The following is an 18,403-nucleotide window of genomic DNA, read 5'->3' as shown; positions in this document are numbered from 1 at the left end:
AATTTCCTAGATCTTTTGGCTTGGCTCAATGCTGACATAACTCATCTTTGGGAGTTATAGATGGAAATAGTAAAACTTTTTAGCCTTCCCCACAAGAGGTCATCTGAGTCATCCCATATAGGGATGGGGAATCCATTTCTTCCCAAGGTAGCTCAATCCACTTTTGGATAGTTTTCATTGTTAGTATTTTCCCCCCTTGTATTAAACCTTTTCAATTTCTTTTTAGTTTCTACCTATTGATTCTTATTCTACCCTTTAGGGACAGGCACATCAAGTCTAACCTTCTTCCATATTATAAGCCTTCCAATATTTGATGACCACTTTTATGTCCCTTTTATATAAGGGTTCTTAACCTTTTTTGTGTGTCATTGAGCCCTTTGGCAGTCTGGTGAAACTGGACCCCTGCTTAAAATGTTTTAAAATAATTATTTATTTTAATTATTTAATTTCATTCAATTTATTTCAGTTATTTAAAAATTGAAGGAAATGTTAAATTTTGCTTAGAGATTAGTGGAAATAAGAATTTAATTGTTTTTCCACCTAAGTTCATTGATCCCCTGAAATCTAAGAACTTTTGCCCTAATACTTCTCTTTTCTGGACTAGAATAATCCCAGTTCTTTCTGCTGATTTTCTCATCTGTCAGGATCCTGGGGCTTCTCAGTGTCCTGGTTGCCCTACTCTGAACTCTCTCCAACTTATCACTGTCTTTCCTAAAATATGGTACCTAGGACTGTGAATTCAGTATTTCAGCTGTGGTCTAACTAGGGTATGAGTACAGTAGGGAACTAACTCCCTAATCCTCAAAACTGTGCCTTTCCCAACATAGCTTAGGTTTTTTCTTTTTAGTTTCCACATTTTATGGTTGACTTATTGAGCTTGCCTTCAGTCCACTAGAATCTCCCAGTGTTTTTCGGTTGAACTGCTTTCTAGCTAACTCCTACCTCTATCTTGTATTTGTGAAATTGTTTTTTTTTTTAACCCAAGTGAGAAATTTAATATTTATCCTTGTTATATTTAATCTTAGTAGATTTAGTCTACCAATTCATTCCTGTTGGGAACTTTTTGGATTCTGATTCTTCATCCTTCCTTTTAACTCTCTCTTAGTTTTTTATCCCTCAGACCTGGTAGAGGAAGTCTTTGTGTTAAGCAGAGTGGAAACAGGGAGAGATGGGAAAAAGAAAAACAATATTAGGCCAAGGGAGATTTACTGTGACAGTGAATTATAAAGCTGACTTTCTTTTGTGGCATCTAAATTGTCTACAGTTATAAATTATACTTATATGATGCTTTGTAGAACATTATGGTATAGTTAGGTGCTTGCCAGACTTGGAGTCAGGACACATGTTTGTATTCTGTCTCTGATATGTAATTTAGCTGGGTGACCTTGGGCAAGTAATTTTATCTGAGTTTCTGTCTCCTTATCTATTAAATGGAAGAAAATATATGTATGTTACCTAGGTTAGGGTTATAGAGAAGGTACTTTATAAACACATACTTTTGTATAAAAGTGAGTTTATGAAGTGCTTTCACATACACAATCTCATTAGATCTTTATTTCTACTCTTCTATAAACAGGACAAGTTTTAACCCTCTCCTCCCCATAATAACAGATAAAGAAACCAAGGACTGTAGATATTAAATGACTGGCCTCGGCCATATAACTGATAGATTATGGAGCCAGGAATTGAATTCAGGTCTTCTAATTCAGGTTTCCTCTTGCCCTTCCCACCCCCAATCCCACCCCTAAGAAGAAAGGTTTTATTTTAAGAGGGGTACCAAGTAGGAAAGAGTTTTTGAAATCCAAAGTCATCAGTTGTCTACTCATTATGGAAATCAGCATCTTAAATCAAGAGCCTTGAGTCTGGAACATCTTCCCAACTAGAGATGAAGTTACAAGCAGGAAATAATTCTTTTTGGTGAAAATGATGTTCATTTCATTTCACTAACCTTAATATGTCAGATGTTATCTACCAGGTGGGGATCACTGTCTGTCTGGTCTATTGTCTTGAGAGCATTGTTGACCAGAGGACAGATTTTTTTTTTTTGTACAGTATTTGAAAGGTGTCTATCCAGTTTGTGAAGGATATTTTTCACACTGGTTGGGATATTATCGCTGAGAACCATGGTGTTTAAACTGTTAGGCTCACTTGATGTAGAACCCAAGAACCAGGTGGATATCCTTTTTGTTTTTTTCTACTTTGACTTTGGCTATGATTGTCATATCTGTGGAGCTGAATTATGTTAGTAATGTGTTCTTTTAATTCAGTATTGAACTTGAGTGGGATTTTTGCAAAGAGCCTAGGTTTATCTTTAGGTATCTGAATTCTACTTTGGTGAAGATCAGCATTGGTAATACTGATTTTAGGGAATTCCTCTAGAGTTAATTCTGCTGGCCCAGTCATATTTACATTGAATGGAACATATGATTGAGTGGAATACATGAATATACACTACATTTTTCAGAGGGTAAAAGAGGCAGGTATTCTGAAGGGTCATGACAATATTTTGTTCCATAAGTTGCTTGTGAAGATCTTTTTAAAGTCTTTGGTAAGTTCAGCATGGCCTGCAGTGAGTTTGAGCACGAGGCCCCACATCTGAAGCATTTTCATTCCTTGTACACAGACAGAAAGGGACCAGGCAAACATGATGGACATGAGAAAGGACTGGACTGGATGCTGAAGGCTCCTAAGTGAGAGGCTAACTAGATGCATGATTGCATCTAGTTAGTAAATCAGGCTCTGTTTATTTTCCTTCTTTTAAAATCCTCCTCCAGTGGTGAAGGCTAAATTCAGAGGGTACATTGGTTAACATACCCAGTAAAGGACATTGACAAGGTTTAGTTGCTTAAAAACAGAGAGGGGTAGTCGTTGTTTGGTCAGTCTTATCATGCTTTTCCACCAAAAATGTTTTGAATATTGGCAGCATCATTTCATTAAGTGTATTGTTTCCAAAGCACACGACTTTGAAGTACAACATTCATTTGGACTTATAAGTTCTTGTATATTTATTAAAAATCACTCATTACATTATTATCATAGCTAGGTAGTGCAGTGCAGAGAACACTGTGCTTGGAGTCAAGAAAGTTCTGAGTTCAAATTCAGCCTCACACACTTACTGACTGTGTGACCCTGAGCAAGTCACTTAACCTATTTGCCTCAGTTTCCTTATCTGTGAAATGGGGATAATAATAGCACCTCTCTTCCAGGGTTGTTGTGAGTATCAGTTGAGATAATAATTGTAAAGTGCTTAACATAGTGCCTAGTAACATAATACATAGTATAAAGTGTTACTATTAGTTTTATTATTATTATTGTTTGTCTGAATCTGTGATTTCAGTACTGTAAGAAAATCCCTGTGATCAGCCACTGTTCTGCCAATCAGAAGGTTAGATTGTTGCTGAGAGATTTGGAGAAGTTTAAGTAACTTTTGTCCAGGTCACAACCAGTATAGGGTGACCTGTACCCTAACTCCCTGACTCTGAGGCTAGCTCTTTATCCATTGCACCACACTTTCTCAGTCATGTGTCATTTTAGAAAACTTGCTGAGTTTGTGATGTCTTTACACTAGGAATGCTGGGTGGAAAGTCTCCACTGGTACATTTTCATCTCTCTTATCTTGTGTGATTCCCATCCTTGTCTGTTTGTAAATCATCCATAGAAGAAACACTCAGCATGTTGGATACCTTCATTCCGTTCTTTTACTTTCTCGAGAATACCAGCATAGCAGTTGGACTGTGTCTCTGTTGTCTCTTACTCTAGACCAGCCCTGTCTTCTTTACTGGTCTAACAAAAGATCAGAGATCACAGGCTCTCTATGTACTGTGCCACCTAGCTGCCTGGTTTACTGTATTGTTCTGATGAACTGATTTAATACATTTTAGAAAGCTTTAGAATTATGAAACTTCTAATTGATTTAATGTAGTGATAGTTGTAATTTTTGTAAAAAGTTGGGAATCAGGCTTTTGGGTCATGTATTTCAGAGCTGTAAAGGACCTTAGCAGTTGTCAGATCCATCCTTGATTTGAAGATGAGGTTCAGAGAGATTCTATGTCCTGCCCCAGGTCACACAGGATTCAAGCCCAGGTCTTTCTGTACCTGGCTTCAAATCCGGTTACTACTTCATCACATTTAATTCACATGTCTTTAATGATATTTTCCATTCTGATATCTGACAATAAAGCTCTGTGATCCTGGGCATGTCACTTAAGCTTTGTCTTCCTCAGTTTGCTTATCTGTAAAATGGGGATAATAATGGTTTTTGTGAGGCTAACATGAGATACTATTTGTGAAGTCCTTTGCAGACCTTTGAGTGCTATTTAAATGCTGGCCATTATTATAATCATCATTATTAATTCATGCATATAAGTCATTGTTGGCAATATGCTACAGCCTGCCCACTCCCACTATATATGTCTTCTCATTGCCCTTTTGGTTCTCTGCAGTTTTGGTTCTTCCAGAATCATTGTGTCACATGACTCATAGCCATTTAGCATCATTGGGGAGATATTGGTGTTAAAAGATGGGCACTTGCTGTAGCAAGCAGCTTGAGACTTTTGCAAGTGTTACAGAAGATGATGTCTATTACAAGATGAATGGTTTTACCCGCAGTGATCTGTGAAGTTACCAAAACACCGAACAACTCTGAGCCTTATGCTTCTACTTATTTCTTATGGTGGTGGAATGTGGAAGATGGCCCTAGTTCTTAGACTGTTTACTAAAAAACCATAAGGGATGCTTTGTCTTCTCAGAGATCTCTGAAAAATTTCCCAAAAGAAGGTCCTCTGAATTCCATGACCCTCATTCAGGATCAGCTTTGGATTTATTTCAATAAAAAGAAGGAAGGAAATAAGGAGAAATAAGATTATTTTTTATAGTAAACTATAATACCATATCCTATGAAATAGTATTTTCTGTGATTTTATGATCCCATTTGGGGTATTCTTGGCAAAGAAATTAAAATGGTTTGCCATTTCCTTCTCCAGCTCATTTTTCAATTGAGGAAAGTGAAGCAAGCAGGGTTAAGTGACTTGCCCAGGATCACACAGTATTAAATGTCTGAGGCCAGATTTGAACTCAGATGTCCTCAATTCCAGACCTGGCTCTCTATCCACTGTGCCACCTAGCTGTCCTGTTTACTATATTGTTCTGCTTAACTGATTTATATACATTTTAGAAAGCTTTAGAATTATGTAATTTCTATTTGATTTAATATACTGATAGTTGTAAATTTCATAAAAAGCTAGGTATCAGGCTCTTGTTCAGGAGTATAACTCCATTATACCATTGTTTTATTGGAAAAGTAAAATTATGAACTCTTACATGAAACATATGTGATTTGCCTATGAAAGAGCAGGGCCAATTATACAAGTTAAGAAAAATTACATCTTTATTTTATATATAATATTATATATTTATTTTGCCTTTTCCTATAGAATGTAAATTGTTTGAGAAAAGGGGATATTTCATTTTTTTCTTTGTATCCCCAGCATCTAATCATTTTTCAGATACATGATAGGTTCTTAATGCTCGTTAATCGGTTGAAATGAAGTTTGACTGAATCTTACACGAGTCTATATATTTTTATGTGTGTACTTCAAAGCTTTTGTTTTATTAATAATAAAGAAGATTGTCCTAGCAATTTTTCTTCCATTACTTTTTACTTACCTGCAATTAATGTTCTAAGTCTTCAACTCCTGGAGAGTAGAGCAGAAAGAGAAGGAATACCATGGCCAAGTAGAGGGGAATGGCCAGGTCCACCTTTGTTCATTGTTGCCATACCTGAAGTTCTCAGGCCAGACTTTAGAGAGCCCTATGGTCAGGGGACAATCAAGAAACAGGCCAAAACATGTACATTCTTTGTTTCTTGGTAGGTACGTTTCTGTTTTTGGGCATTGGAGTTTAGTATAGCACTAGCTTCCCCTGTTGCTTCTAGGCGCTTTCTTGTGTCATGGATCCCTTTGGCAGTCTTGTGAAGCCTATGGCCCTTTTCTCAATAACATTTTTAAATGCATAAAACAAATACATAGGATTACAAAAGAATTCAATTATATTGGAATATAGGTATCAACATATTAAAAAACAAGTTCATGGAACCACTGTTCTAGGGGTATGAGTAACATTCAAATCACATGATCTCTGTTAAGACTATTTTGTACTGTATCAGGCTCTGTTGAGAGCTACATTACATGCAGAGAATTTATTTCCTGTCCTTTATTTTATAATCTAGTATAGACAAATGACTCTCTTCTTATTTTGGTCAGGAGTTATGATTTCATTGATGTAGAGAACCTGCTTTTGGAAACTCCCTTCTAAGACCACATTGGTGATTCTAATACTTCTGGCATTAGAGGGTTCTTGGGGTATATTGAGAAGTTAAATGATTTTCCCATGGTTACTTAGCCATTATGTGTCAGAGTCAGGACCAGAACCTGTCTTTCTGATTCCCAGACTGGCTTTCTATCTCTATGCCTGGCTGCTTCTCAACAAATGGATTTTGTGATGTAATATATGAAGAATTAAAGTCCTGAAATATGTGCATAGTGAAATTTGCCTAAGGGGAATCAGCTGTTACACATAAATAGTCTCTTTTTTAAAACTTCTTTCAAATACAGTTTTCCTAAGAGTTTAAAAATTCATCCTTGTAGGCAGGTGTCCTCTGGGCTTTTTCTTTTCTTTGTCTTGATTCCCTTTCATTTGATGATATCATTTACTCCCACATCTTCAACTATTGCTTCTGTGCTGATAAATCCTAAATCTGTATCTCTATTCCCCATCTTTCTGTCCTACATTTGTAGCTATCTTCTGCACGTCACTACTGGAATAACCTGCTGGTACCTCAGAATTAAGGCATGTTTTGGGAGGAGGAAGTCCAGACCTATGATTTCATCAGTGTGGGGGTACTCCCACGGTAGAAAATTTCCTCTGCTGATATACCGTGTTTCCCCAATAATAAGACCTATCCCGAAAATAAGCCCTCCCCTTACTGTGTAAGATTCCTCTAAAATAAGCCCTCCCCCGAAAATAAACCCTATTGAGATTGCTACTGTAGTGAAGGCGATCCCCTGCGCTACACGCTGCAGCAGTGAGCGCGTCATCCTGTTCTTCCCCAGTGATTTGCTTATTGAATAAAGGTACATTTTTTTGTTCACATTTACCTGTTTATTAAAATTGCTGTCAATGTTCATTAAAATAAGCCCTCCCCTGAAAATAAGCCCTCTGGTGTTTTTCTGTCCAAAAAAAAATAATAAGGCAGTGTCTTATTATCGGGGAAAGGTATGTGGTCACCTCATCTAAGAGCTGTCTAGGGATACTTAGAACTGAAGTCACTTGCCACACAACCAGTGTCAGAAGAACCAGTCTTTTTGATTTCACGGCCTTCCCTGCATCTAACGATTATTTTAGTAAAACCAAATTCTCGTCTTTTTTCTTTTCCCTATACTCTGAAACACAAGTATAGTCTCTGTTCTTGTACTCAAAGACAGAAAAGGAATATGTATTATCTATAGAAAAGCTTATATCTGGAGATAGTTTTCCTCCTTCATTTTTTGCCTTAAGATAATTTCATTGTTTTCATCATCACATAATGAAAGCTAAGTTTTTTTCTTCTTCCAGATTTTGTTTCTACACAAATGGAAATGGGCAGTTCTGTAGCAAAATATTTTTGGATTGTTTTAAGTGTTCTAACTCCTAAAATAAGGAGAACCTAAGAATTTTTATCTCAATATGTTGGTGTTTCCTACGTTGAAAGGTTCTGGTAAAGGCAAACATGGGAGATCCTATATATAGGTATACCCTACATGAGGTTGTCTCAAAACATTATTTCAGTCAACAACTATTTATCAAGTGCCAGCTATCAGGCACTGTGTTAGGTGCTGGAGACACAGAGACAAAAATGAAACAGTGCCTGTCCTCAAGGAACTTACATTCTTTAGAGGATGATCACCTACACCTACACACATGAAATGAATATACAAGATAATTGGAGAGGGAGGAAAGTGCTAGCAGCTGAGCAGCTGGAGGAACACAAGAAAGACTCATGTAGAAGGTGGCTCTTGATTTTCGGAAGGAAAGTAGGCATTCTAAGAGGCAGAGGTTAGGAGGAAGTACATCCTGCAAAGAGGGGACAGCCAGTTCAAAGGCATAGGGTTGTGAAGGAACATGATATATGAGGAATGTACAGAATGAACAGGATGTATGAAGAACAGTAAGAAGGGACAATGAGTGTATGAAAGGAAGCAATCTATAAAAAAGCTGGAAATGTATGGAAAATATCTTGTGAAGGGCTTTAAATGCCAAAAGAGGAGTTTATGTTTGATCCTAGAGGGGATATAGTTGGGAAAGGACAGAGGAAGCCCAGTGTCTTCATTGTACAGATGCAGAAATAGGGAGCTACTGGAGTGTGATTAGGAGAGAGGGACAGGTCAGACTTGTGTTTTAGGAAAGTCACTTTGGGAGCTTTTTATTTGGGAGGGGAGAGACTTTAGGTAGAAAGAGCAATTATGAGGCTATCGAAATAGTCTAGCTAAAGGATAATGAGGTGGTTGTGTGAGTGGAGAGAAGACTGATAAGAGAGCTGTGGAGTTAAAAGTAAGATTTGGCGACTGATTGAATATATGGCATTAGTAGGAGTGAAGAATTGAGGATAACACTGAAGTTTAAAACCTGCATGATGGAAAAGTTGAAATATCAGTAGAATGGGTTTGAGAGGTACCAATTATAATCGTTTTTAAAAAAGCATATTGAGTTTGAGATGCTTATGGAATATTGAGTTCAAAATGTCTAATAGGAAATTGGTAGTTTGGGACTGCATCTCAAGAGAAAGACTAGAGCTGGAAATACAGATCTGTTAAGTTGTCAGTAGGATGAACTGATGAGGTCATCTAAAGAGTAATGAGTGAAGAAGATGTAGGACAGAACCTTGGGGTGCAGCTAGAATTGGTGGGGGAACATTATGGATAATGATCTAGCTTTGGAATCCTAAATTCAGGAGAACATAGGGAGAAATCTAGTTAGGAGAGTATCCTAACATCATTAATACTTGACATTATAATGTAATTTCACTGTAAAGTAATAAAATCCTTTTGTAACATTCTTTGGCCAATAAACCCATATAACTACATTGTTCCTACGACACTAATTGCCCCACGTAATTTTTAATGCTTCACTTAAAAGTGTTTTTGCAGAGCAGGTATGGTTATACTACCATTTAATAACACTTTAAATATTATTAACTAAAACAACACCTCACACATTATTGGAATTAGGGTGGTGGTTATGTAAATTTGAACATGACAGTTTAAATCATGTTCTCCAGAATAACTGCATACAGAAAAAGCCTCTACCAAGATAGCTTACAAGTTCTTGTTCATCCTTTGTTCTTGAAGAGGACCAATGACATCATGAGAGTGATGTCTTGCCCACGAATTGGATTTAAAGTGAGGTAGAGCGGTGCAAAGTCATCAGCCTCACTCTCTCTTCCATAGTTATCAAAGTCCTATGGCAACACAAAGGTCAAGACTACTGGCGATGGCCCAGATGAAGTGGGTGACCTTGGCCTTAGCTTACAAGTTCTTCCTTCTAACACCATTGTTTTTAAAAGGATACCCAGTGTATTAAGGTAATTTTCTTAATGTTCTTATTTTGTTCACAAGTATATATTTCTTTTGAAAATAAATATTTTGTCTTCATATATGGTAGAGTATTGACACATCATTTGTATTTTAAGTGTGAGTGACCTATAAAATTTGATTTGATATGGGCAAAGATAGTAGGGATAGGAAAGAACAAAGAAGCAAAGTTGTTAATTTTATTTGTTTTTATCTTCTAAGGTAGTTTTTGCTAAGTAAATCAGAATATTTTTGCTTTTAACAACTTTCACAAGTCTTGAGTAGAGGTCACTAGAGACTAATACTTTAATATCTGAAGGCAGTATTCAAAGCAGAAGGTTTTACTTAAGTGATTTGGACATAGGGTCTGAAGCTCTGGATACAAGGAAGGAAAGAAGGAAACATTTATTAAGCAGCTGCAATGTGCCAGGCCCTGTGCTAATTGCTGGGGATACAAAGAAAAAAAAAAAGATAGCCCCTCCCTCAAGGAGTTCACAGTCTAGTGGAGGAAGATAACATATAAAAAAAATCTGAAAAACTGGGGGGAAGACAAAGGGCAGGAGGGTACCCCATAGGAGAAGTATGATGAAGTCCTGCAGGTGGATAGGAAATGATGATATGGCTGCCCTGGGCCCCCTCCTTAAGTGGAGACTTGGAGAAGTTCTTCAGCGACCACCTTCCACCCTCTTCAGTCAGAGCCATAGAAATGACCCGAAGCCACTGAACTTTTCTGAACCTTGGTGTCCTCAGCCATAAAACGGGGATGACAATACCTATGCTGCCCATCTCACAGAATTATTCTGAGAATCACACCTGGATGAATCGATTCTTCTTTTCATGACTACCGTATTGTTTTTGTTATGTAAGTAGTCATCTAGTTGTAACAAAATGAGGATAAATAGGAAGTATTTTAGGCACTTTTCCAGAGAGTAAGAAATAGTAGAGCTAGTTTTTTTCTTTTAAAATGTGGTAAGCACTCAGGGAGTTTTATTAATATTTCATCAAATTCATTAGTATAATTTAGTAATGGCTTGAATGAGTTAAATACCTTGAAAAAAACATCTCAATGAATGGTCAGGGAGTAGTTTATGTTCTGGAATAATCAGGCTTAGTAGCCTTTAAAGTGCAATTTCCTGTTGTTAGTTCAACATCTGTGTTTTAATTATTTTAAAAAACCAAACAAGAGAAACAAAAATAATGTATTAAAATTATACCCATACACTATAAAATTTTATGAAAAAGGAAATGTGTTAGACTTTAAAGCCTCCATTTGAAAAGATAAAAAACTGTAAGAATAAAGTTGGTATGTGAACGGTATTGTGTGTAACATTTAAAAGGGAACATTTTTTGGACTAAAATATTTCACATCGCTGCTTTAATTCTGGTTTGCTAGTTTCTTGTAGGGAACACGTGAGAGCTGTTCTTTTCTGGCAGTTGTACTGTGTGAAAGGGCTAAAGGTCATTGCTGCTGAGCAGAAAGGGGTCATGGGGGGTTGTGATGAAAGGAGAAAGTACTTTTAGAGAGTTCTTGTTTATTGATTGTATAAAGAAGTAGAATAAAACAATCAAAGACTTGAACCTGTGGCTGTATTCTCTGTCTCTATTTCTCAAATGCTATGCCAAACTAACTAAATCAGCTGGTTTCACAGAATAATAAATTGATGCATGAAAAAGATGATTCTTTAGTCTTGTTTCCTAAGGAATCATTTCAGACAGATTTTCTATTTGTTTTTTGCTTTTTTCCCCAAAAGACCGTATATTTTTTAAAAAATTGTTTGAAAATCCCAAATCATTGCTTAAAAGAAAGTAGACAGCCTGAAGTGAATGGTAAAAATATAACACTTTATTTTTTAAAAAATAATATATTTTGATATACCAATTACTTCCCAATAGCCCTCTTGTTCCCCATTTTCCCACAAACCCAATGCTTTAAGTGAAACAATTTGACATAATGACTAACATTGAACTAACATTGATTGTATTTGCAATATTCTGCTCTTATTATCTTATCAGTCACACCACCAGTGTGACTGGTTGGGTGGTGCAGTGGAAGAAAGGATGGATTTGTAATCACAGGACCCAAGTTTAGATCCTGGGTCCATCAATAGATACTTTTAAGATCCTGAGTAAAGGCATTTCACTTCTTGGGGGCTTAGGTCTTCACTTATAAAATAAAGGGGTTGAACTTGGTAACCTATCCTTCTAACTTTAAATCTACAATCCTATGAATGAAAAAAGCATTTATTAATTTCTTGCTATATGTAAAGTACTGGAGATACATAGAAAGCAGAGACAGTCCCTGCTCTCAAAGAGCTCACATTCCATTGGTGGTGGTGGTGGTAGTGTTTGGGGGTAGGGGGGGTAGAGATAATGCATAAAAGAAGTTTTAGCTGCAAGTGAGATGGTAAAGTTCCATGGTCTTTAGGGTACAGAGCAAATGGTCAAGTATCCTATTTAAGGTCATATCCACTAATAAAATTACATCCATTTCTGATGTTGAACAAAAGCCAAGGCTTTTGATGGTGAGACCCTTCTTTTGCTGGTCCTCAGTAATGGAGGCTGCTGAAGAGTTAGGAGCTGTAACAGCCACAGATAGTTTTCGAGGACCTGTCGCTAGCAGTTGCTTTTCAGGGTGATAACTTTGGGGCCCTAGCTGGAACCAGGGATGGTACTTGGAGGGCACCTACAAAGGTCCCTGACATTTCTTAATAGAAAGGAGGATGTGTATTCTAATGTCATATTGTATACAACTTGAATTCTGTTGTCTGTTCAGTTATTTTTTGCTTCGTTCTAGTCATTGGATATTGACCTTTTAGCTCTGTAATCTTTACTCTTTCAGTTCCAGCAGATTTTTTCATGTTTCTCCTAATTTTTAATACTCACCTTTCCTTTTTCTACTGTAATATTCTATTATATTCCTATACCATGATTTAATGTTCAGCCATTCCCCAGTTCATGGGTACCCACTTTATTTTACTCCTACATGATGTACTATTAATCAGTTTAACTTAACAGGCATTTATTAAGCACTTAATGTGTACAAGGTGGATTAAACCTTGAAGGAAGCTAAGGATGATAAAGTTGAGTGAAGTTGGGCAAATCATTTAACCCCTCTGGGCTTCATTTCCCTCATTTGTGAAATTAGGGAGTTAGATTGTATTAAATGATTTTTTAGATCCCTTCCAGTCTGTCTTGTGAGGACAAGATGAAGAAAAAATGTATTCTAAGTAGGGAGGACAACCTCAGCAAAGGCCCAGAGGGTAGGAAACAGAATGTTGATTTTGGGGAATAGTAAGTAGACTTTTTGTTTTGAACATTGTGTGTGTGTGTGTGTGTGTGTGTGTGTGAGAGAGAGAGAGAGAGAGAGGGGCGGGGGGGAGCAGCATGGGGAATAAAGTGAAATAGGTATGGATAGGTAGACTAGAACCATACTATAAAGGCTTTAAGTGTACACCTGAGAAATTTGTATTTTTTCATAGAGGCAATAGGGAACCATTGAAAATTCTTGAGCAGGGGAGTGACAAGGTGAGATCTTTGTTTTAGGAAGAGTATTTTGGCAATGGAATGGAACATAAAAGGAAAGCAGGGTGATGGATTAAGAGGTCATTGTAACGGTCTAGCCTACAAATGAAGAGAACCTCATCTAGAGTAGTGACCCTGTGAATGGAGAAGAAAGATATGGATGCTCTCTATATTTTCATACATATAGGAACTTTCTTTACCTTAGGGACCTTCATGGGCTATATGGCTGATAGTGAGGTTGCTGACTCAAAGGGTATGAATATGAGAAATAACATTTCTCAAATAACTCCAAATAGCTTTCCAGATAGGTTGGATCAGTTCACAGCTCAACCATACTATCTTCCTGTGGTGTACATGCCTTCCTAACAGCCCTTCCAACATTATTTACATCGTTGCTGTTTTGATTCAGTGTCATTTTTTAGCTGAGTTGTAAGGAAGTAAAGACTCCTGCTCTTTGATTTTTTTTATTTTTGAGGATTTTTAGTTATATCTTTTGTTTTTCCCTCACCAGTATTTCTGTCTTTCTTCTCTCCCAGAGAACCATCCCTCTTAACAGAAAATTGCTTTTAAAAAAAGAACTAGAGGAAAAGAAAAAAGTCAGCAATACTGGTCAATACATTGAAAAAAATCTGATGATTTATGCACTACTCCACACCTCAGTCCATTTTTTTTTAGCCAATGATTTCTTTAGTCAAAAATAGATATTGACCTGAAGATTTCCTTTGTGTAGTACTTGGTGTTATAGACGTATAGGTCATTACTTATTTTCAAGTGAGTGTAGAAACTGGTTGTGGTTAGGTGGGCTTCAAATTACATCTGTATTCTTTACATATAGAGAAGATGGAGGCTTTGTCTGAATAGAGTGGGACTTCTTAAGATCTTGAAATAGCTTTTGCTTGAGAAATCATTTGTGCTGATGGGATTTCTGATGCTTCAGACTGTTTCCTCTTCTCTCTAGCTGCCTTCTCACTCTGGAGATGCCTCTACTCCTGCAGCCCCCTTCTTCCTTCTGGGGGTAGAACCACCATTTGATGAAGTGCCCAGGCCAGTCATACTTCCTTCCAGCCTACTTCCTCTGCTGATTCTTAGGACTTTTACTTCCCTTGCTCCTGCTATTCCTACCATTTTCAGCTCTTTTTTATGTGTTATTTTCCCCCATAAACCTCCCTAAGGGTAGGGACTGTCTTGATACATACTAGATATATAATAAATGCTTCATCATCTCTCTTATTTATCTGTCATTTATCATTACCATTTATTTGGAACTGTTATCTATTATTCTGTCATTTCTGTCACTCTGTCACCTGCCTTCCTTCCTTCCTTCCTTCCTTCCTTCCTTGCATGGAACCTAATTAAGATTCCATTCCTAGCCCTTCTGACATCTGGCTACATTTTGTTTAGGTTGCTCTCATCTATTTGGTGACATCTTCAACTTAGAATTTATAGCTGGAAAATATCTTAGTCTAACAGTCTTCATTTGGCAAAAGGGGAAGTAGACCTAGGGAAAGTGAAAGAACCTGTCCTAGGTCATTCTGGTAGGGTGGGAGCCAGGTTTTGAACCCTGCTTCTCTGACTTCAGTCCTTTTCTGTGCTATCTGCCCAGCAATGTTGAACAGTAGCCCACTTAAGAGAAAAAAACGTGTTTCTTAGTATTCTGTATGAACCATTTTACATTATGCCATTTTTCCTAGTAGGCTTTGTGAAAAGTTATACCATGACCTGGAAAGCTTTAACAAGAATGATTCTTCTAGCTTTGAGTAGGTAAAATTCTACATGTTGTTTTGTTATTGAAATTATTGTTTCATTCGTAGGCTGAGATTTTCTGGCAGAAAATAGATCTAAAGGTGATTTAACTTATTAATTCACTGACATTTGCCAGTTGGCCTCAGAGTTCCTGCATACAGCAAAATAACAAATGCTTGCAATTTCATTTAACTACTTAAAGTTGAGGGTGGAACTGGCAAGTTAATATAGGTAGTACTTCCATTTTATCAGACCCTTGCCCAGTGATGAACAGTAGAGATAGCGGAGCCAAGGCTTAAGAGGAAAGGAAACTGTAAGCAATTGGAATGATTAAACATTAGTACATTAAATACCTAATAGCACGCTCCCAAATGACCTGAGCTTTGGTGTAAATCAGATGTGTAGTTGAGATCAGAGAAGACGGTATCTATAGAGGTTTTTTAGGAGCTTATGCATAGTCAGTTCACATGGTAATCTTACAGTGGGTGACTTGGAAAAAAATAGAGGAGAAGACTAGTGGAAGAAGTTTTGCAAAGCTGAGTAAAAGTATGGTCAGAGTCTATACTATTTTCAAAGCTAAACTGGGATTTAGGGGAGTTATGGGAGCCTAAGTAATTGAGGCTCATCTTGTTTTCTTAAAAGAATGTTTTCTCTTTAGGACCTGATGAGGCTTACTGGTGCCAAATGAAAATGGAAGATGCGGTGCACAGAATTTTCAGGAAGCAAGAGGATTTGGGAATGCAGACTTGTAACAATTGCTGTTTCTAGTCTGTGATATCAGGCAATAAATCAATTCAAACATTGACTCCATTAAATAGGACATAGATTTCAGAATTTTATTGCATGCTAGTTTTGACAGCTGATTCTTTTACTATACACACAGATGTATGTATATGTATAGTAAAAGCTAATGTATATAAAATACATATATACATGTATGTGTCTATATATGTATGCGTGTGTGTATATATGTTTGTATACACACATGTATATAAAGAAGAGTAAGTATTTCCTCAGGAGCATGAAAAAATTTTAATTCTTGTGCCAGGATGCTTTGAGTTCTTACTGGAATGGCTATTTACAAAGCATACATGACCAGAGACAATGTTTCATAGGAGAAACAACTTGAAAATTAATAGATGCTAGCTATAATAGGATAGAGATTGCTTGTTTTATGAACAGAGTACTTTATCGAGCAAACACCAGCTGTGCATGACTAAGGATGGCATATGTCCAAGTGAAAGAGTTTTGGGGGTAAAATTTGTGTACTTATTTTTTCCACTATGAGAGAGGCTTTTTAGTCTGGTCTCTTTGTCTACTTTTCCTTTTCAAGTAAATTAAATTTTGAAAGGAGGATCAGACCACTTTTGGGGTGGGGATGCAGAGTATATTTGGAACAAGAAGCAAATTTCAAAAAATAAAATGTTGCTAGACAAGTTAAAAAGTGATTGTGCATATAGGAATTTGGCCAACTAGCTTCGTAGGCGGATTTTGATCTTGCTTATTTCTACTCCTTTCTTATGGGAATTGATCAGATTCATTGACCCACAATTTGATTTTCTTGAAAAATGCAACTTCATGAAGCTTCTGAACAACATCGTATTTGCTAAGCTAGTCTGGTTGTGGCTAATAATAGTTAAGATTTGCAAAGCACTTTACATGTATGACACAGATTACCCTGACCCCTACTGCTTGAAGGCCAGGTATGTTACATTTCTTCCTTTTGTCCCTCCCCCAGGGTTCTCTAGTATCCTTGAGATGTGTATTGAGGCTCTCTGGAAATTGCTCTAGTCCTCACTGATGTTATTCTTCCAATTTTAGAGGGGTCCCCTGTACCCCAGTTCCATTTAGACATTAACAGTCTGGATTAGCTTTGCTAAGAAAATAATTATTCAATGGTATCATCACAAATACGCAAATTTATTACCCTAACATGTGGGAGGTATAATTTTCTCCACCGTAACACCTTAATCTCTGGGGATGGGAAGTGAATTAAGTTCATAGATTACTTCTTTTTTTGTTTTTGGAGGGGGGAAGGCAAGGCATTTAGGGTTAAGTGACTTGTCCAATGTCACACAGCTAGTAAGTGTGTCAAGTGTCTGAGGCTGGATTTGAACTCAGTTCCTCCTGACTCCAGGGCCATTGCTCTATTTACTGAGCCACTTAGCTGCCCCATAGATTACTTCTTAAAGAGCTCAGCCACAGTTCCAGGTTCCAGACTCCCCCTGGGGCTTGAGTCACAGGCACCCTGGCTTCTCAGGCCTTCCATGCCAGGCTCATTGACTACACCACCCTAGCTGCAGTCCTAGCTCCAAGGTCATTGTAGCTCAAATTCCCAGATCTCATGAGAATCACTTCTGGCACCTGAAGCTGAGGAAGACGTCACAGAAGCAAACAGACACCTACCTCAGGCCCATTCTTAGAGTAGGGTAGAGAGCAGGGAAAGAAGGCCTTACCTTCTTACAGGTTCTGGGTGAACTGCGATCTTTATCCTCTGATGCAGTAGACAAGAGCAGCCAAAAAGGGCAGCAGAAAAAGGTGCAATACTTCCTTCTTGTCAGTTTTAAAGACAGGGAGGGATCAAAAGAGGCTTCCCCCATCCCCGTGGTAAAGGATGCAGAGGCCAGCACTTTAGGTAATCTGCACATACTCCAAAGGCCCCTCAGGGAACCTCCTTATTAGTTGAACTGGGCATGACTGAACAGGTCCAGCTTACACCTTTCCCCCTGTTTAAAATTTGCCATCCTCAGCAAATAGGCCAAGGTACATTTAAAAAATATACACACATAAACATATGCACGTATATGTGTACGAGTGTATATATTTTTTAAATGTACCTCTATATACATATGTATATGTGTACACAATACACATACATACATACATACACACACATACACATATAGTCCTTTTCCCAAATTTAGAATGGTTTGTTTTGGTCTCTGAGGAGGCATAAGCCATCTCCTTTCATTTGTTTTCCTAGTGCCATAAAGTCCCCAAAATAGCAAACATTGTATGAACATATACAATTTCACATATACAAATAAAAATTATAGTTTTCTCTGAATATAAAATTTGGCAGATTTGTAGTACAAGGAACATTTCATAAAGGCCCCCAAGTAAGCCAGTAAGAAGCAGTTTACAAAGTTTACTAAATATTTCTGCTCCCTTAGCCTTAGAGGGTTATTTTTGAACTGTAAGCAAAGGAAGGAGCAAAGACAAAACTGGCTTCTATCTCAAACAGGAACCTAATCCATACGGAGCTTTCCAAGCTAGATAGAGCTCTCCCTGCAACAATTTGGGACCTGGGGTCCACTTGGCCTTGCCCCTTTCTCAAATGAAAAATTTAGCACTCTTTCAGTGATTCTATCAATGTGTAAGCCATCCAACTGGGGTCTGCTCAAAAAGTATACCTTTCTATACAGGGCACAGTAAAATTCTCTAGGAGAGTCCCTCTATCACAAGTGATTCTAGGTCTGGACAGTTTGTTCAGGGTTCCTTTTTCCAAAGGACAACCAAAAGTCCCTTATGGA

At 37.4% G+C, this 18,403-nt stretch overlaps 1 protein-coding gene across 2 annotated transcripts in view; it reads left to right on the top strand.

Moving 5' to 3' along the window:
- NUBPL (NUBP iron-sulfur cluster assembly factor, mitochondrial) overlaps window positions 1–18,403 on the top strand; it is a 340,914-nt gene that overhangs the window by 11,650 nt on the left and 310,861 nt on the right. The window lies entirely within an intron of this gene.

This window comes from Petaurus breviceps, unplaced genomic scaffold (assembly GCF_028583685.1).
Source record: "Petaurus breviceps papuanus isolate PSGF00001 unplaced genomic scaffold, PetGlider_PUasm1.0 77, whole genome shotgun sequence".
NCBI lineage: Eukaryota > Metazoa > Chordata > Mammalia > Diprotodontia > Petauridae > Petaurus > Petaurus breviceps.
The sequence above is the reverse complement of the archived record's forward strand: the minus strand, read 5'-3'. Positions and strand labels throughout refer to the sequence as shown.